Here is a 21,371-nt window from a genome sequence, read left to right as displayed (position 1 = left end):
CTGGACCCCCAGCACTGCTGTTGTGCTGACATCCAGCCTCCTCTGGAGTGACATCCACTGCTCCCTGTTCCCTTCCAGAACTGACCTCTGGCAAAGCTGGCACTGGCCTCAATGCAGGACACTCGCCTTACAAATTTCACAGTCTAATTTCCAATATTTCCCTGTATTTTTCACAGAGTACATTACTTTTCTGCTCTCCCCCCCAAACTTTCTCTGTAACATGTAACATGTCCAGCCCTGGTTTGGAAAGGACCGACACTTTGCTCCTACATACAGCTCCTCTGCAGCCCTGCTGCCAGAAATTCCCCTAGTTCCTGCAGCCTCACACAGTCTTGCCCCAAACATGTTTTCTCCTAACCAGTGAGCCTGGACTGGTTACACCACAAAAAGAGAAGTAATGTCTGATATCTTGTCATCTCACCATGGCAGAGGGTGGACGGAGGAGCTGGTGACTAACCAGAGCTGGTTTTGTCCCTACCCACACTCTAGGTAGATACCTGGTCTTTCCTGGGGCAGTCACAGTGTGGAGAACATCCAGAGAATGGAGTGATCCAGTGAGAGAGATGTGATGTAGAAAAAAAGCACAGATGAGTGTTGGAATGGGCTTTCTTGGAGTTTCTCACAACGGGAGAAGAATCAACTCCCACTTTAGGAACTTTGAAATATTATTTTGGAAAGATGGCCTATCTAAATGCCAGCTGCCATAGCTTAGGAGAATTAGAAGGACTGTATGAGCTACACAGAGCCTAGACTGGGGAGTGAATTTTTCAGGTGTACTACGTTTCTTTTCCTACATTTTTAAAAATAACAGATCTGGAGTCTGACATGAGCATTTGAGATAATTATCTGTGTAATGAACACGCTAGGATGAGCAAGGTGACTTACAATGCCTACCAGCCTGCAGTTGTCTGATGTGTAAACAGAAAATCTGTGCCAGAATGAAAGCATCAGTGAACTAAACTCTAGAAAGAAAATGTTTTTTCATTTCTATTAATGACTAAAGAACTCCAAACTTTCTGGTTAGTAGAAGAGTTCCAACTTTAAGATAACCCCAATTTTTAATGGCTTCAAAATTTACCAGAATAAAATATTATTTGCTTTGTTAAGTTATAGGTGTATAGTATGAGGTGTTTCTGGTCTGTTGATACACGTTCATAACAAGTAACTCCCTATTAAGTGTATCTACAGTGATTAGAGAAACATCAAGAATATTTTTGTGGATGTCACAGTCTAACATTCCATTTCACATTTCTAAATCCCAAAAGCACTTGAGAAAATAATAAGTGTTATTCTTCTTCCTTTTATACCTGCAGAAAATAAACTGCAGTGAATCCTACACAGATTTCACAAACTGTCAAGACAAGGCTAGGATGAGAATCCAGCTTTCTGCTCCAGTGATCTGTACCTTGGACTACGGCTCCATATTTTCAAATATATGTAGACTGTACAAATAGGATGAAATTTTGTATTCCTTGCAAAGTCACAATTTGTGCTGAACCAACTGAAGACAGAGGAAGAAGGGGGAAATGGAGGCTTGGAGCTGAACAGGAATTGCAGGGTAAGATCTATTAATTGTAATTTTAGGTTCTTACCTGGCTTAAAGGCTAAAACCTCTAAAATGTGACAAGTAGTTGCTAAAAAGAACAATTTGTAGCTACCCTGTATCGTTTCACATACAAATAACTGCTCACACAAAAGCCAAACTATAACTCATTTGTTCAACTTACATAAATTAATCAGGATGCAACAAAAGAAATAACAATGAAATGATCCCTAATGGCTGGAGTGGATGTCCTTTCTCATTAGCATGGTTGTTGTCTTGAACAACACTGCTGTGTCTGAGAAAAGGCTGACGTACATTAGTTCCTAGAAAAACAGAGGCACTTCAAACAAGAGGCACTTCAAACAATGATGCATCAGTCTAAGAGACTACCTGAACTGAAAGATAATAAAAATATTTTAAATTATATTTTTGTATCCTACATTGTCTATATTACAAAGCAAGAATTGTACATTTAAATTTATACTTTAAGAAGATGTATTAATCCATGTATTGTAGTATTTGAAGAACTCAAATTCTCACTGCTTGGCATTGAGAACAAGAGACTAGGTTTGTCAAAACCATAACTAATATCGTAAGAGCATAGATCTTTAAACTTCATAGCAGTGCAGCCAGATGGAAAGCGAAGAATGGCAACACATTTACAGGCTAAACCATAAAGTTGAGCTGACTAATTTCCATTGGTGGATGTGAGAATTACAAATCTCTGCCTTAAACTAAAGGCTTTCTGTCTTTATTCTTTGCCTGGCATTTCTGATATTGCTCATACCTAATTATAATATGTATTTCCCTTTAATCAGTGATGCGTAATTTATTTTGTCATGCTCATAAATGGGCTTTTTTGGTTTGTTTATTGAAATACATACATCTTCCCATAAAACAAACTATTCAGGCTTTGATGGTATAAATGTATATAAAATTCAAGCAAAAGTAGTTAAAGCTTTATTAATAGTATTTTCAATTTTTAATAGTGGGCCTTAAAAGCACAACAGAAAGCTTTTAAATCCTTAAATATACTGTATGGAAAAAAAAATCCATAAAAGTAACATAAAACTCAAGAGATTTCTGCCCTATGTGCATTTAGAGATGCAAATCTGGTTACTATAATGACAAAAACCATACATTTTTTCTAATTTTCCTTGATTGTATTGGAGGCTTCTCACACCAAAAAACAGAGTAGGAAGCCAACAATCTTACATAATGAATGGAAATATTGGGTAGGCACCAAACCCAGGACATCATTAGAGGCTTTGGAGCCTAAACTGGTGTTGCTAGGGAAATTAATGCTAAATATTAATACAGTGAAATTAAAACTATATTTTATGTATTCCTTTATTTCTCATAAATGCTACAGCTATACCATTAAGCTGAACAAGGCCAGGACAGTATCCCATCATTGGCCAGATTTGTCTCGTTGTTTAATCATTAGTGGTCTCCTTGGCACAGTTTTTTGTTTTTGTTTTTTTTTCTGATTGGCACTAGCCTGAACAATGCCATGTTTTGAGTTAATGTTAGGGACTATTCCTAAAAGATAGTGTGGATGAAACAGTCTTATTTTAGAAAGAAGGGAGTTGAGCTGTATAGAATGAACTAAACTGCACCGCCTGGTCTCAGGATGAACAAACAGACCATTGCACATTTTGTTTACTAGTGCAGGTATAGCTGAGGTCACTACTGAGACCCCGGACAACTGTGAGCTCTTTAACTTGCAAACCATGCGAAAGATGGAATCCTTGAATCACAGAATGATTGAGGTTGGAAGGGACCTCTGGAGGGCATCCTGCCCACCTCCGGCTGTTCAAGCAGGGCCACCTAGAGCCAGTTGCCCAGATGGCTTTTGAATATATCCAAGGAGGGAGATTCCACCACCTCCCGGGGCAAACTGTGCCAGCACTTGGTAACCTTCACAGTGAAAAAGTGTTTCCTGATGTTCGGATGGACCCTCCTGTGTTTCAGTTTGTGCCCATTGCCTCTGGGCTTGTCACTGGGCACCACTGAAAAGAGCCTGGTTCCATCATCTTTCCATCCTCTCCTCAGGTATTTATATACATTGATGAGACCCCTGCTGAGCCTTCTCTTCCCTAGGCTGAACAAACAGTCCCAGTTCTGTCAACCTTTCCTCACAGGAGAGGTGCTCCAGTCCATTAATCACTTTATCAGCCCTTCACTGGACTCTCCCCAGTATGTCCATGTCTCTCTTATATTGGGGAGCCCACGACTGGACACAGTATTCCAGGTTTGGCATCACCAGCTCTGAGTAGAGGGGAGGGCATGCCTTTCTCACTGTGAGCACAGTTTATATGCTTTCACAAAATCCTAATTTTCTAATCTTGAATTTTTTTTATCTGACCCTCTATTCTGAAAAACTATATGGTAGGTTTTGACATTTATCTAATTCAGGATTCAACCAAAAGATAGAGAATTAGTATTTTCTGTGAGACAGTCTGCTACTCGCTGGTCCTGGGCTCTGCCACTGTCACAGCTGCTTCGCCTGTGCAACACTGCCGTTTCACCCAGGTACTGCTGTGGCGAACTTTTAGGTTGCTTCTCTCAGCACTGTAAACCACACCTGGATTGAACTGTTTGGTTTCCTGAACAACAGATGGGAAGAAAAATTACGTTTCAGACTGCTATTTCCACAAAAAATAGCAGACAGAGCAGACAGCCTGCTGAGGATGTAGAAGAATCCCAGCTCTTGCTCCTTTTTTGCATTCAGATGCCTTGATCATTGCTTCTTTCCAGCTTCTTTCCAGTCATGAACTGCTACCTGGTGCCCTCTCTTTAAAAAATACTTCAGAAAATCAGTCTTTATTTAAAAAAGCAAATAAGAATATGTATTTTTGAAATGGTTGGTATTGTTCTGCTTGGGTTTTAGTGTATGCAAGGAGATGGAAGTCATTTAGTCATTCTGAAGAATCAGGAGAAGCAGAGACATTGGCGATGTATTGCCACTCTCCTGCTGGACCTTGAAGCAGCCCGTTTAAAGCAGGCTTGGCTCTGCGCTGTCTCCATGGGAGCCATCTAAATGTGCATACCTGTCTAAACTTGTCATCCAGATGCAACAGTTCTGTGCAGAATAAAAAAAATTACCTCTGGAGAGCAATCATCTCCTCATTGGTGAGGAAACATAGATGACTAGATTAACTTAGACCTTAATTAACAATCTCACCAAGTTTTCTGTTTCCCACCAGGGAAAGCACCAGGTATATTTACAGTCCAATTTAGCCAAACACAGCCCATATTTAAAGCAATCACTATTCAGACTCCTAAGCATGTGCTTAAGTCATGCAAAAATAATGAAATCTGTGGATGTGTATAAAGCTAAGCGAATGTTTAAGGATACTTTTGAAGAGTGGCTCAGTTGGGAACCTTAACGAGATTCAGCTCACTGTTTTCCTAGCCATATATAGAAAAACGAGCTGAACAGAAATAAAATTTTGTCAGTGGTCTTGCTGTATTTCATCTAACTTAACCTGTTTAAGGAATTATCTTGTCATTACACGATGTGCTGGTTTCTGCTTTTCAAGGACTGGTTTTTTATTTATTTTTTTTTAGGCTGGTTTATTTTTGCAAACCATATAATCAATAATAACTGTTAACTACCTATTCAAATTCCTCTTCATACAATTACTCAGACTTTTACAGTGTGCTCCTTCATACCTGTTTTTTAAGGTGAAGTTGCTTCAAACAGTTTCAAATCAGAAACTTCTTTTTCTGACTGCTTTTTTATTGACCTATACTTTATCCGAAATGTAGTCATCTTGAACTTAGATGCTGGCAATGAATAAGGTAACCTTGTTCCTCCTAATTCTGCTCTTTCTTCACATTAGATGCTGCTAGCAATCATTTTATATATAGTTATAGTATTATCCTCAGAACCATCTTCCTGCTTGCTTCTCAAGCAAATCAATTTACTAATATACTTCTACAAATGCCAATTCAGAATTACTTAGCTGGAGACCCTGCTCATGAGCCAAACTTATTTAATGGATCGATCCTTTAACTTTCTTTTTATTATAATAATTGGGTCTATTTTGGGGGCAGACAGTTTAAAGGAAACTACCATTTTTTTGGCTGCCAGTAATAGTTCTGCTGTCAGTAGAAACCTAATCAAACCTAAGAAAGTACTATACTTATTTGGCTTAGATCCCAGCCAAAGAAATGCTTTCCTGATTTCTGATCTCAGTCTGACCTACTCAGAAAATGCCAGAAATTCCTGAATATGTGTGAGTCTTTGATAATTTTGTAAAAAAATTTTGCTCACACTTAACAATGTTTCTAATTTTAGCAGTCTGAAACAGACCTCTTAAATTTGAGCAACAGATAGAAAACCATGGAAGACATGTTGCTTTGTTTTGCTTTTTAAGCAAATGCATGCATCACTTAAGTGTGTAAGTCTTCAACCTGTGGAAACCTTTAGTTTTCACAATTTATGAAAATCTAAATGCAAAGGTGATGTTACCACAGTAAATCATTGCATTTTCCAATAATTTCCTAGGCAACGACAGTGTAATGTCCTGAAAGACTAGCAGGTGTCTACAAAAAAGTAGGGTGGTGGTTGTGGTGAGGACTGTTAGTCTATATGATAAATGCAGCAAGCTTAGCCCTGCCTTCAGTCCTCTGGAAGATGTTTCCTTAAAGGAAGTTACTGCAAAAAATGGGAATGAAACTGAGTTTGCCTCTGATTTCGCTTTCTGTGGCATCAGATCCAGACAATATATGGATGCTTACAGAAAAATTTACATTATTACTAATTTACAATTACATTAATGTAATAATGTAACATAATATATTGTGATATATGTACATAACAATGTAATAATGCAATAATGTAACATAAATTACTCTCAAAATGAACTTTTACTTTTGCATCTTTAAGTAGGTTATAGCAAGCAGGCAAAGGCCAGGAATGGTGCTAGTAAAGGCACAGATTAGTTTCTTAAATAGGAGAAGAAAACTTCCAGGGTTGTCCCCTGCTTTACTGTATTATGACGCACAAGCATAGGAAATGAGAAAATAAGCTTTCATGAGAAGAATGTAAAAAAGGGTAGATCTTTTTGTTTACAAACACTTAGAGAGAGGGCCATACCTTTGTATGGTCCCTTTCCACTGGAAAAAGGGTAAAGGACAGCACAGTTACCCGCTTATCTGAAACAGCCAATAACAGAGTTTATTTTGAGAAAGAGCAGCCAGGGAGAAGGAGAGGCAGAAGATAATTATGATATGAGGGTGCAAAACAGCGTTTTTATAGATTTACTATTTTGTTACTTTGTGAAATGATAACAGCCCACTTCCAGAGCAGGCTAGTTTGCACCTGCTAGTTTAAGAGGTTGTACTGAGGCATCAGGAGGGAAAGGTATGTCCTACCACACTAAAAAACAAATGCAGTCACCTCTCTGAACTAGCAGCTGGAGCCCAGGCTGGGTAACATACATGTCTTAAAATGAAAACATGCCCATGCCGAGGCAACTCAGTCTTGCTTAGGGGCTGACATCTGCAGAATATTTAAGACCCACTTTTAGTCACTGGGTTGGTAACCTTCCCTTGCCGTGTTACTGGTGTCTGGGTGCCTTCTACCATGCCAAAATCACTTTGCAAGCAGAACATATACAGGAATAAAAGCAGTTATTTATTCACTAACGTGGGCAACATATAGGGGAGACTCACGGTGTACCAGACTTAGCATGCTTGCCACCCAAAGCACCCAGCAGGTCTTTGCTGGTTGGGAAGTTTTCAGCCACATGGGGAGAGCTGGGTCTGCTTTGCTCCTTTGAACAGGCTGGTTGATGCTGCTGGGTTGCCTTCCTCTTCTCTGCCTTTTTTATTCCCCTAGGAATTTATTCCCTTTTCACATCAGTACTTTTCCACATGGATTCTAGAACAGCTTTTATCATCTCAGCAGTTACCCTCCGTGTTTTCACATATCCTGTCTTGTAGAGTTGCACTTCATACTTTCTCACACATTTACAACAATTTTTTTTTTTTTAATAAGGCTGAGCTAGTGCCGCACAGCAGTACTGCACCAGTGCCCCCTCACAGCAGCTCACCCCCCGGCCTGAGAGCCACCAGCTCGTCTGCCAGCACATACCCAGCTTCTGATCAGCCAGGTACTCCTTAAGCACCACTGACTGTGTTGATTAGATATTCTTCAAATATAATGGCTGCTTAATGCTTTGGCCATACATCATTCCCCCAGGTAGATATCTTGACCTTGAATAGAATCTCGGTTTGTCTATTTGGTCTCCTTCTATCCAGTCCTTAACTGCAGCCCAGTCTCAGAAGTCTGATTATAGTCCCACATACGCTGTTTCTTCCTGGTGCTCATTTGTACAGTGCTAAGATTATTTATGTAGAATCTAATGTCACCAGAACGCCAGCATTACAGAGGATCATTATGAACCACTCTTGTCTTCGTTAATTATGGAGCTTTATTGTTGGTGACTTTCCTATTAAGGGCTTTCTAGGAAAATGTTAACAAATTTCCTCTATTGAAAAATGTGGATAACTTTTCCTTTGGCTAGAAGGAGTCCATTCTCCTTTCCTGTTCACAGTTAATTTCTTGTACCCCTTCAGTTTCCTTCCAGATGTTTCCGGATGTTTCTACCAGGGTATTCTGAATATAGTTGTACCTGCTCAGACACTGTAATTTACAGTTTCTATACCTCCTTAATGGAACCAGTTGATATATTTTACCATTTTAATATGTTTTGGTGGGGTTTTTTTTGGTTTATTGCTGTAGGGATCAGAGGAAGTCCCTGATGATTCAAGAGGATGTTTGGGAATGGCCAGCATATCTTCACTATAGACAAATTTAGCTGACTAATATCACTGATTTCTGATGAAGTGCTTTTGGTGTGGTCTCCTATTTTTAAAGCCATATTTGTGTATGGACTGTAAAGCGGGCAGAAGACTGGCTGGTGAGTACAGGAAAGGACCTGGTCAATGAAACATCAGGTGCTAAGTACTCAGTCCCCTCTTTGGGGACATCAGTTTTGCTGAGCTCTCATCTGACTGTATGCCTCTTAGTGACAGGAGCAGAGTCAGCATTCCTGAAATGCACCTTCCAGTTTTGTTTCATCTGTGAAGCCTGAAGTCTGCCTGAACAAATAAGTGGGGACAAATTGGAGATAAGCTTGAAAAAGCTCACTTCCGATCTAAGCTAAAAGGATATGTAGAGTTATGTCACGCTAGGCAGAAACTGGAGAATTTTTCTCCTAAGAAGGTATTTTTCTGAAGACACCAAGTCCTCATAGTTGCATGTGCCATCAATCATGTTCAAAAAAGCATATAACAATTCTAGTATCCATTAGTTCTTTCTCCCCAAGTTTTGGTTTATGAGTTTTTTGTTGTTTGTTTGTTGATTTAGGGTTTCTTTAACCTGGAGTTTTTATGGCTGTAATGTTTTGTTCTTGGTTTATCTTCCAAAGACATTACAAAATTTTTTAGCTACTAGGAGCCACATCACAAGCAACTGCTTACTATGGATTGAATGCCACTCTGCAACTTCCCCGGGGACATATTACGGGACTGATATATTAGGAAAAAATAGTAGGAATCATTTAACATTGCAGCTCAGGACTCAGGCATCTGTAAACTTCTTTGGCTTTCTCAGACCTCTGAGAAAATAAAACACAGTAGAAGTAAGGCAGAAAGAACATGTATTTAATAGCACAGGTTATATTTAGTTAGTTAGAAAACTAGTGAATGTTGTACTTTAAAGTACTTTGAAATAGCATGATACACTGATGGATAGCTATCCAGTTCCTCTGTAAAAATATACTTGCTAGGGATAAAAAGAGCTAGGAACATTATACTTGTGATTTTTTTTTTTTTTTTTTTTTTGTGAAATACTTGTCTCTTTCTTTACACCAAATAGTATATTTCTCAAAGAAATGCTATGATGTTTCATTTTATACTTTGCAGATCCGCTGTTCCTACATTAGAACTGTGCTTTAGTATTTCTAAAATTCTTTTGGGGAGAGGTGGTGGGAAGCGGAAGATAAGGGAGTGAACATAGTATTTCCTGGAAAAATAAATGCTAAAGAAAATTATCTTTATTTCAAACAGTATTTGTGAAACAAGATTAGACATTATCTGTAAATATTTTCTCTGAACCTGAAGAAAAGTAGCATTTGCTTGTACTCATCTTAGGAAAGATAAAAAAAAAATCCTCCATAGAGAATCTTAAGATATCGTAAACTGTGCAAAGATTCAATAATTGTGTTTTTTCTTAAAATTAGTCCATTAATTTATGTGCAAAAGCTCTTCCTCAAATAAAGGACAACCAACCAACCAACCTCACCATTGTTCAGCAGGTGAACATTTTATCAGTACTATAAATTGGAGAGGAAAGACAGAGGACAAGTTGCAGTTTTCAGGCAAGTATTAAATATGGCATTGGTGCTAATATGGAACCTTGTTATCTCCTCCTCTCACTGTTAATATTTGACTAGGCTTTTCTGGCACTTTCTTTCAGTCCTGGAAACAATTCCACATAAGGATTCCACATAAGAATTCTTAACCTATTCATTTTCTTTAACAATGAGAAGTATAGCCAATAATTAACTGAAAGTTCAAAGAAGTAATAAATGAAAGTTCAAGCAATTCCCCCTCTATCTTTTTTGATATCTATTAAAATCATGATTTATCAAAGAAGCAGGATTTTTCATTTGAGACGCAAGGCTGGTTGGTTCCTGTTACAGCATGTTCATTTACAAATAATTCTACTTTTAATGATTACTCACATAATCGATAAGATGTAAGTCACAGACCATCACATATGTTCCCTCACTTTTAAAACTGGTTCTCTTGAAGTTAAAATACCAGCTCTAGTTTTGATGGCTGTAATCTATCATGAACTTCACAAGTGCTTGTTGGGGTTATGTCTCTACTCTCTCCAAAAATTACATGGTTTTTAGCTTGTTACTGCTTCTGGGTTTACATAAAAGCTACAACAGTGGATTCCTGCTTATATTTGAAACTCCCATTTGAGGGATGACAATTCTTTTTCATGAAAATTAGATATTCTGAGAAACTGTTGTTAGAATTACTGTGGTAATCAGCAGTGATGATGGTGATAATAGGAATTAAATTAGTTTTGATTTTATTTTTATATATATATATATACACACAGACACATTTATGAATGTATATCTGCAAGATATACTCTGGTGGGACCTTTAAAAGATTAAAGTATTATATATTAAGTATTTCTTCTCTTTATTGGCCAATAAACCTCTCCGATCACTGAGAGGAACCGAAAAGTAGATGGAGGACTTATATTTATTACACAAGCTGGGTAGCGCTGTGTAGACAAAGTAGAATGTGAAAATGAAGTAAAGGAATTTCTTTCTTGCAAATGAAATACGAAGGCAAAAAACTTGCTCAATATCACAGAAAATGCTTTCTGTGTATCTGAGAACAGAATCTTTCAGCCTGGTTCCTTGCAAGCAAGACTGTCAATGCCTGCACTTTTGAGGCAGTACGGTATGTTTCTTTGATAATCGTTATAAGAATATATGATAATGTCTTATTGGAAAATAAAGTACTGGGTGTCATTTTCTCAGAAATAAACAACAAGACAATAGAATGGAAATTGTCAGGATGAAATATTTAGATTCTTATTTTTCTTAGAATATGCAATACTGTACCTTGAAATTTATTGATTTATGTTCCATTGTGTAACATTAAAAGAGTTTGTTGTTATGGAAGAAACATTTTTTAATTTTATGAGAACTTTATTCCCACTTGAAAACTGGTAACACAGGATTATTTTTCATTAAAATGTAATATAAAAAACCAGCACTGAAGAAGACTAACTGGCTTAATTGCCTGAGAATTTTATAAACAGTGATATATAGGTACTCTTTTGAGCAACTAATGATAAAGTTGGGCAGTTAATTCAGCTACAGCCTACAGTTGTGGGAAGTTGTGGGAAGCAAGGGTTTGATAATGTCATAAATAGAAGAAAAGAAACGACAGCAGGAAACACCAATTAAGCAGCTCCTCTGAAATGACCTCTTGAAAAATTATTTAAAATAGAGACAAATTGCTTCCTGTATGACAAAATAATATATATTTTTTAAAAAAAGGACAAAAAAAATGGATATGTGAAATACAAGACAATGAAAAAGAGTTGTCTTTTGTTGTGATCTGTTATATAAAGTATCTCCATTTTTACTAGAGAATGTAAGGACCTAGGTACGGTGCCTTAACAATTGTTTTGAGCACCACCCAGCACTTAGTGAAAATGACTGTTCAATACTATCCGGTACTGTAATTTTCTGAGTTATTGAAATGCTAGCGATCTCGATTGGGATATGCTTTGTGCGAATTCTTCCTTTAAGTCACTAGAAGCAGCACCACCTCCTTAACAGAAGTGTAACCATCACTGCTGAAGGGTCATCTTTCTAGTCCCATGGTCTGGTAACGGTGAAAAAACCCCAAAACTCAGCCACTGTATTTCCTGTTTAATTTTTTTCCTTTCCTTTTATTCCACAGTTACCCTACCATTCACGCTCCTTAGCCATTGATATTGTGCTTTCTCAGCACAGTGGAGGCAAGAGTGTGATTCAAGTGACTGATTCTACCTATCCTGTATCATAGGGATATCTTCACAATATGCAGCGAGGCCATTACTGTCCCATTACAATGTGTCATTTTTAATTCATATATTCTGCATCATTAACTGAACCACTACTCTGTGAAAGTCTTCCGTGGGGTTTAGATGTACATTCTCTCAATAGTCTCCACAATTCATAAGAAAAAGTAATTCCCTTTTCCCTTGGTCCTGATGTAGTTAATATGATCGGAAGCTGGCACTGGAAGTTTAAGCTGGTTTTTTTGTCTTTGCTTATAAGTACATAAAAAATCTCTGTAACTGCAGTGATGCTTCTGGTGAATCATATGCCATCCGATCATGTTCATATATTGTGTCACTGTCTACCTCCTGTGTTACAGGTGGTATTGCACATGCTAGGTCTATAGTGGTGATCTAGGCACAGTACCTGTCCCACTGATGATAGCCAAGATGTGAGCCAGTCCACTTTACTGCGCTTGTTGGATACTGCAGTGGCTGGGTTAATAGAAATAAGACCAAAGAAAGATTTGCTTTTCTCTCTTAAAATCAGGGAATCTGATTACCAATGTAAATAAGGCATATGTTGTGTTTGCTGCATTTTAGTATGTATTAACTTTAACCATCATAATCTTCAGGGATACTACTCCACTCAAAACTAAGCATATATTCAGAAACATTCTTGAACTTGGGTTAAAATCTTTAATCTTGCCAGTATATTCCTGTAGAGATAAATGGGTGGATTTTGATTGAGACACTGAAATAAGATCAGCTTCTCTCTCTTTAAAAAAAAACAAACAACCAAACCTAAAATAAAAAATAGATACCGTTCATTATTGCAGAATTAGATTTCTGTCCCTTAACCATTATTTCTGTGCTTTATCCAATCAGTGTCTCATCATAAAAAGATGCAGTAGCTGGAACTCCAGCACAAATATCTTGCCCTGGTCTATAGTTGAATAACCTAGTCACTAGATTTAAAAGATTAAGCTGATACGATAGTTCATGTGTTATTGGCATCCTGGTACCACTTAAATAGGACGAGGAAAGGCACTTCTGTTCAGAGTACACGCTAGCTCACTGGTATAGACCCACTTTCCCCTGGGAAATCGGGAGACATAGATTTGAATTCCCTCATGCTGATGAATGGATTACCCACAAAAATAGGTACCTCTCTATATTGTTTCTGAAAGGTAATGGCAAGGTGCTGTGCTGCTTGATGGATTTAGTGCTATTTGTGTGATTTAGTATGCTCCCAGTATGCCTGCCAGGCTGACTCTCTGCATTATCTCTGGGTTACAATGAAGTTTAGAAGAAAGAGTCATGTGTAAAATGTTTGCCTGAGAATTATTGGAACATTAGAGAGAATAGCAATTTTAAAGTCTCTTTTCTGTATTTTAATAGGCACAGCAAACAGGCAAATTTTCCCTATCTTCTTCTGTTTCTGTTTCTCATCTATTTCTTTTTCATCTTGATGAAACCACAGTAACGGTTGTAGTTCTAGCTGTGAAACATAGCTCCCAGGCTCAGTGATCTGAGAGATTTCTGGGGAAAATAAAAAGGAAAAAAAGGAAAACCCCCACAACGTATTAAAATGAACCTAGAGATTGTTTTATGTTGAAAAGATGGGGGGTAGAGGTGTGAAGAGAGGGGGAAGAAAAGTGCTTTATATGGAACTGAAGAAAACCTGCATGAAATATGGGTGACTTCGCAAATTTGGATTAAGTATTACTGCCAAACATTGTGACTGTAAAGCTATTTTAGGGATTTTTGTGTTTTCTACAGTAAGCAGTATGACAAATAAATGTATAAAGGAATTCATTCTGAGTGTTCCAACTTTCTGTCAATGATGGTAAATAAAGAACTGCTCTGCATAAGACTGACAATCTTATACATTTACTGGAGACTGATTTAATGGTCTATAATTAAGTGTAAAATTGGAAAAGAGAAAAATGTAATGATGAGCAAAATTTCATAGCTAGGTTTTGGAGTTGCCAAATGCTTCAGAAGGCTGCAATTTCACAGCAGGATTGGTTCCAGAAGTGGAAATTGGACGTAAATATTTCCAGAGAGTGGAAATGTAAATTAAAAAAAAGAATTAAGAAACACATTTTGTCCTAATATATTCTCTATTAATAATTACAAACTAATCACAGAGCTATGGTTTAGAAATCAACTTATTAAAAAATCTTTAATGAATTAACTTAAATTGTAAATCTGTGTCTAAGAATATTTCAAACAGTTGGTCAATTCTGGTGCATTATTTTATGATAATTGCACATAAAATACTCAGGGTGTGTTGGCTGCTGAACAAGAAACATTACGGCTATTGCAAAGCAGGTTTTTTCAAGTACTGTGTGAATATTCTAGCACCCTAACACATCTATTGCTACTGACTAATAGTGCATTAACTGCTTTTTTTTTTTTTTTTTATTATTGCTTTTGGCCAGTGGTCTGTATTTTCCATTAGGGATCTTGTTATCATTAGTTCCTATTTATCAAAGAAACCTACAGGGCAGACTTCTTTCTTTTTCGCAAACTAGCTGTACCTAGAGGATATAATGAATACTATAACAGCAAAAGGAAATCGCTATTGTATACTCATACAATTCTGTTATCAAATTTTGTAACCAGAACGTATAAGCTAACTAACAAATACTATATGGACATGTGGTTTTATTGCACAACCTGCACATATTCTTCAAGAGGCAGAATGCACATATTATTTTGACTCAGGATGTCCTGTGCAAAGAACTATCAAGGATGATTAACTGAAGTAATTTCTGCTTAGGACAAAGCGCCTTTGAAGAACAGTTACATCCTGGAAAGCTGGCACCACAAGACTCTTGCAATCAAGATAGATCTGATACTTGTTGAACGGGTAGCCAAAGGTGTGTCCTTAAGTGAACTTACCTTCATAATACTAAAAATCATTAAAAAAAAATTACACCAGATACCCCAGCCCACAAAGACCCTTCCTCTATGCATTGAGCATGCATAGTTAACCAATAAGTTTGTGTAACCATTATGTTAATTACTCACTCAAACACTCAGTGTTAGAGGGTTGAAAGTTAACAAATTAATATTCATGTAATTGTGTATAAATCTGATTGTGGAAACTGCCAAAGTGTGCTAGTTCACCCAGCACCTGAACTTGCTCAACTTTATTTTAAAAGCAGTATCTTAGACTTTTTCTTTTCTTTTGCCTACTGGGTAACAAACTCACTTTCGAGATGACAAGTGGCTTGGAGACATATTTAAGTCTTTGGACTGGCTTCGGGGTAGGTTTATTATAGTGTTAAGTCAGCATAATGAGTGTTTTCATTTATTTTTGTTACAAGATGTAATGTCAGTGCACCCTTTAAGAGAGGTAGTGTAATGAATAGTGATTCTAAAGATACACCAGTAAGGTAAACTGCTAGAGCCACTGACAGACTCAATATGAAAACAAGCTCCTTCTTAGGAGTATTTGTTTTGATGCCAGATGTATGACATATTTAAAACTCCTGTCAAACAAAAGGGCTCTGGCATGGAGCAGTGCTGATTATAGGAGACAGTGATTGATTAAAATTCTGTTATTGATGCAACAGAATGATGGCCAGGCTTCATTGCTGGGCTGGACACCAGCTACTTGAGGAGCCAACCTTCATAACTAGGATTTAAGTGCCATCAGCATGTTTGTGACTGGAAGCATGCAAGAATGAATACATTACATTTGAGCATGCCAATACATCACAAAAAAGAAGTCCAGAAAAGATAAAGGAGTAGCAAAAGGTGAGCAAATTTATAAATTAAGTTGTTCCAGTTAGACAAGCTTCTTCAAAGTTTGAGAAAAAAAATTATATTTAAATGGGAGTACTTCATGCTTTTTTATGGAACGCTTTAGGAATTTTTTTAAATAACCAAATGGATCAAAGTGACATTCTGTGGGGAAGGAAGAACAAAAATGAAGATAGCGACCAAAGGTAAAAATTCAGATAATGCTTTCATAGAGACCATTATTAAAAGTCTGGATAATGCTGACAGAATTTTTCAGTGAAGGAGCTATTTTTGTTAAATCCAAATAACAAAAATGTTTTTACAGAAGAACTTCAAATACATTTATTGCAGTTGCCTTGGCACAGGACTTGATATTTCAGTGGCAGAAACAGTATACTTTCTATATTTCTCTTCTGCTTATTTCTTCTGGGTTTAGAGAATGGGTTCTTTTTATTTATTTATTTAGATTATAGTGTTTATATTATTTTAATAGCTAAAGGATATAACTATGCTGGATGCTGTTTCCAACACTATGTAAATATGAGCAGGAAGGACTATTGAGAAAGGTGATGAAGGTAAGAGTATTGTTGATAGCTACAGAAATGATAGGAGAAAAGGTGGGGACAATGTTGTCTCAAGGAATCTGCAGAGAAGTATCCCTAAAGACCCTTCAAGAGATGAGACAAACTCCATGGGTTAGCCTTTTCTTTCCTGTCCTTCACAGGCTCAGCCAACCACATGTGGACCACTTTGTACAGGCTGAGACTGTACAGTAAAGCTGAACCATATCCCAAGTTTTAACTGCAAATGGTCATTTTACCATGGTCAATATATTTAAATCTGGCCTTAAAAATCCTTCCATTTTAAAATTTATGAAGAAACTTAAACTTTCTAAATGCAAGTAAAACTTATAATATGCTTAAAAGAAGGTCAAACTAGCTAATGAACTACCTATGGCTCAAAAAACAGCTGATGTGAAAACAGACTGCAAACGCTGCCTTAATTTTTTTGTTTTGACACTTAGACTTCATGCACAGTGTTGATGAATCTCTATCATTTGGGCATGTGCTCATGTGTATCACAATGGGTATTCACCTGATTGCACACAGTAGTTCACTGTACAGCACTCTGGTTATGGCTCTAGTCTTGTTTTGGCTTATATCTTAGTTTGGCATGTGAAACTGTCTGATTCCTAGGAAATACCTCCAAAACGTTCCACATTCTAATACAAAAAATGCTTTATTTATTCATATTTGTGTGTGTGTGTGTATATACATATAGATAGATAAATAGATACCATGTAACTAGAAGCTTCTTACTTCAGATATTTTTACTTACTTTCCTAAGTCTCTAGCTGCTGCATGAAAAAAAAGTTTATTTAAAAATCTAGTGAGTATATTGTGGGAAAATTACTGTGTGCACAATAATGATTGTCTGAGTAGTTAGTCATAACAGCTTGTCTTACATTAGCGAATGTATATCTCTAAATTTAAAGTAGTAGCAGTTATTATAATTATTATAATTGATGTTTTGTTTTATAAGTACAATTGGGAGTACCATTCATTTGTAACAACACTGTATTTAGCAAATATAAACTGATTTTTGCCTTAATATCTTATCTGAGAGGAGTCAACATCTCCTTTCTTGTAAAGAGAACAGTTTTGGGGTTGTTGCGTGAAGAGGAGGAATTCAATGCCAGGCACTGAGTTAAATTACGCAGTTGAACTAGTAGAACAAGCTTAAGATAAAATCTGGTTGCAGGTATTTGCCAAATCTACATACAAACATCTGTCTGTGTTTTTGTCCTTCAGGTATGATAGATTTTGCTAAGAACAGCACCATCAAAAATCCCATAAGAGCAAAATGGCCTGGGAGCAAATTAGAAGGTAAGAGAAAAACATCTTTCTTTGTTCATCTTACGCTAACTTTTTCTGCCACTAGGTTTGCTTGCAGTGAAATATTTCAGAAGTGAATTCTGCTTAGTGCTTACCTTAAAAATAATTTTGTTCTGTGTAGTTTTTTAATATTTCCTGTTAAAAGGAAAACGTACTAATACTTTGCAATAATTGTCAGTTAATGTTCAATGTACTGGGGCTGTGGATAGTGATCCCGTTTAAAAAAATATATCAGATAACAGACGTATTTCTTACTTTCAAAACAGAATGAGTGTAGGCTAGAGGCTAAAGACTGTCAGTTATTGCAGACAATTTAATGGAGATCATACTAGCATCCAAAATCCATTTTACCCCTCCCTTCAGTGCACTATGTGTTTCTGCTCTGTTTACCTTCCATGTAAAACAAGGTGACACATGCCATTAAGTGAACTTCATGGTCAGGTAAAATATTTTAACCATTTTTTCCGGGAAGGAAAATCAGTAATGCTAGGGCATCCATTTTAGCATGTACAAATAAATATGTGCCCATCTGCTATGTACATTGTACAATGGATACAGTAGGTAGGCAGAAGAAAATATTCAGCCTGTAAACTGTTCAAGGAGAGTTTGTAGAAACTGTAAATATCCGTTAGGTACCCATTTCCTTTGAACGTAAGTTTTTATTTTACTTAAATATTTGAGCATTTATTTTTGTTGTATTAATGATAAAGATACTTAAAGATGTGGGTGTGTTCTTAAATTTAGTTGCATATCTGAATTACTTCTTGATTTTTAAGCATAAGAGAGAATAATATCAACTTGCATTTAGGAATCAGACTCTCTGATCAGATTATGATGCACTTTGTTTTTTATAGATTGCATTCACCTGTGTCAAAATGATAAATTTTCTTCATGTATGACACCAAAGATGATGTTATCATTATTGGTTTAGCACAGTAAATTAAAGACTATGACATAACATATGAACAGAATAAAGTTATGTTAAGCTGCATAAACCTGCCCATATAATATTTCTAGCCGGTACAGTCCTTTCTGTCTCCATTCATACAAAGTCTACCTTTTCCACCATAGCCCCTCCAGCATATCCATGCCTCAGGTCTTTCTCTTCTCTCCTGTATACTCCAGTTTCCAGAAAACCAAGCAGTTCTGATATCTCCCTGCTCTAATGCAAGTCCATATTACACCCAAATTTACTGTGTACTGTGTTTTATGCAGGCAAGACCCGTGCTCTTTGCCCTACCTATTACTTTCAAAACAGTTTTGCCCAGCTCTGTATTTCCTTAGCTGACCGTGGGGAAGTTATAGTTATGGAGTCTCCATCCCATGCCTATACTCTGCTACAATGCACCATGTTTCAACTTTTCGAGTACTTACTGTCATACGAATAGAGCTTCTATAGCTATAGTGAAAGCCCAGTTCAGGGCATGAAACTCTGAACTGGATAATGTACAAAACAGACAAAACATTTGAAACTGTAGTGCCTAAGCTCCAGGAAACATCTGTAGAGCACATAGACATCAAGGTCAAGTTCAGACATCCCATTCTAGATTGAAGTATAATGGCTGAAAAGGTTTTTGCCCTGGGGCATTGCTTGCTGGCTAGAGATGACTGGCCCCTTATGTCTGTTGATGGAAGGACTGTTTGAGCTCTCCAAATTTGCCACACTGTCTGTTTATACTGACCTGGGTGACTTTGTTGGATTAGGCTGTACTTACACTGTCTTTTCCACCAGGATAGTAGCACACTAAAATGGTAACATGTAGCGGGGGGAGGACACCATCTTTGATGGGTGCTGTTCTTCGCAAAGTGGATGTTGTGAAATTTCCAAGGAAGTTTTATTTTAATAAAAAATTTGCTCAGTTTTTTATACTTAAAAAGAAATGTTTTGGACATCAGGTTCAATCCACTCACAAATTCACATCACAATTCACATCAGAGGTACTAACATATCATTAAAAATCAATACTACTTCATTCCCCAGTCTGATTCTTCTAACTGAAATGTAAAATAAATTAGTAAATACCCACTTGAGACAGAGATCCAGAATGCAGGTTTTCACCCTCACTTGTTGTAAGCAGTGGTAGCAAAGGAAATCAGCAAGTAGGAACATCAATTTGCGATTGGAAGTGAGGGGTAAACAGCTATGGTTTCAATAGCTTTGGTAATTAGGTATCTCTAGAACAAGGACTGGATATGCTTGTCCTCTACAGATCTGTTTGAAATTAATTATCTACATTTCTATGTCTAGATTTGAACACAAAAGATAAAATAAGTAATTTCATCTGATGTCTGCTGTAAAGGCGAATGACAGAAATATAAAACCTGGAATGTTTAGATTCATTATCAGGAAACTGTTTTCTGACAGTGGAATATATTATGCTTTGGGATTGTCCCAGAAGGCAAATAGCTGAGGCCTGACTTCCTCGGTCATACCGTTAAGTAGATGGAGGTCAAGAAAATACATTCTGTGAAACAGCCTCATAAAGCAGGAATAGGTGGTGAGGATCTGAGAATCCTGTTCATCTGTAAATGCTGTGAGTCTGTGATCCACTCGAATTTCAAGAATGTTTAGAGCCTCATGGGGAAGTTTATGCATTATGAAGGCAAGATGAGAGGCTCTAACACAAAAGAATGAAAAGAAAGAGCAGCAGCAAGAAAAAACTTCTTGTGTTACTAATTAATCATGGTGTGACTTTTCTTCCAATGGCACCTTCTTTCCAGCTACTGACATATGGTGCTCATATAGCCAGCTGATTTACAGTATCACATCCATACATCTGCATGTCAGATAGATGTTTTGCTTTTGTAAGCTAGTGGCCACGGTTCTGTGAGGAGGTGTTTAAGAAAAAAGGTCACCCAGAGGTACCACACAGGTTTAGGTTAGGGAAAGCAAAGGAGAGCAAGTGTTCACTTAATCGTCCCTTCTCCTATTCAGTCCATTATTTGCACATTTTAGGGGCAGATGTGCAATCTGGGAAGTTTTCCAAATTAATTTTTCAGAACATTAGGTGCTCTCAACATTAGGCACACTAAGCAAATTCCTCTTTGTAACAATTTTGCCACCAGCATTGAAGATGAGCTGCTTTCAGGATGAAAATAGATGGTTGAAAACTTAGGCCAAACCAAGCAATTTGGGAATAAAATTACTTAGAAAACTGTTCAGCTGGTTTTCACACACCCTCTCTGTTCTACTTAGAGTTCTTCGAGGCTTTGGGCACTAACATAAAAAGTCTTCTCAAATGGAGTTTTTCTGAAAAAAAAAAAACCAAAAAAAGAGAAAAAAAAAAGATAGTACAGCACAACAGGCTGAGAAATGTTTCTACAATAATTCTATGTATAGGACAATGAATCACCTACCCCAAGCTATTGATCTGATCAAAGAGTTTCTAAATATCCAGACTCGTTGCTACTTAAACTTGTCACTTTTCTATTTTTATGGAGTTCTTTCTGCAGTTTTTCATGCCTTAGAGGGGTGGGTTGTTGGTTTTTTTTCACCTGACAAGAGGGACAGAATCTTGGAAGACTAAGAAGTAGTATTTAAATGGACTGCTGTCTTTCATTCAGCAGCTTCAATTTTCAA

Source organism: Falco biarmicus, chromosome 6, assembly GCF_023638135.1.
Source record: "Falco biarmicus isolate bFalBia1 chromosome 6, bFalBia1.pri, whole genome shotgun sequence".
Classification (NCBI taxonomy): Eukaryota; Metazoa; Chordata; class Aves; order Falconiformes; family Falconidae; genus Falco; species Falco biarmicus.
This window is presented reverse-complemented; position numbering follows the sequence as displayed.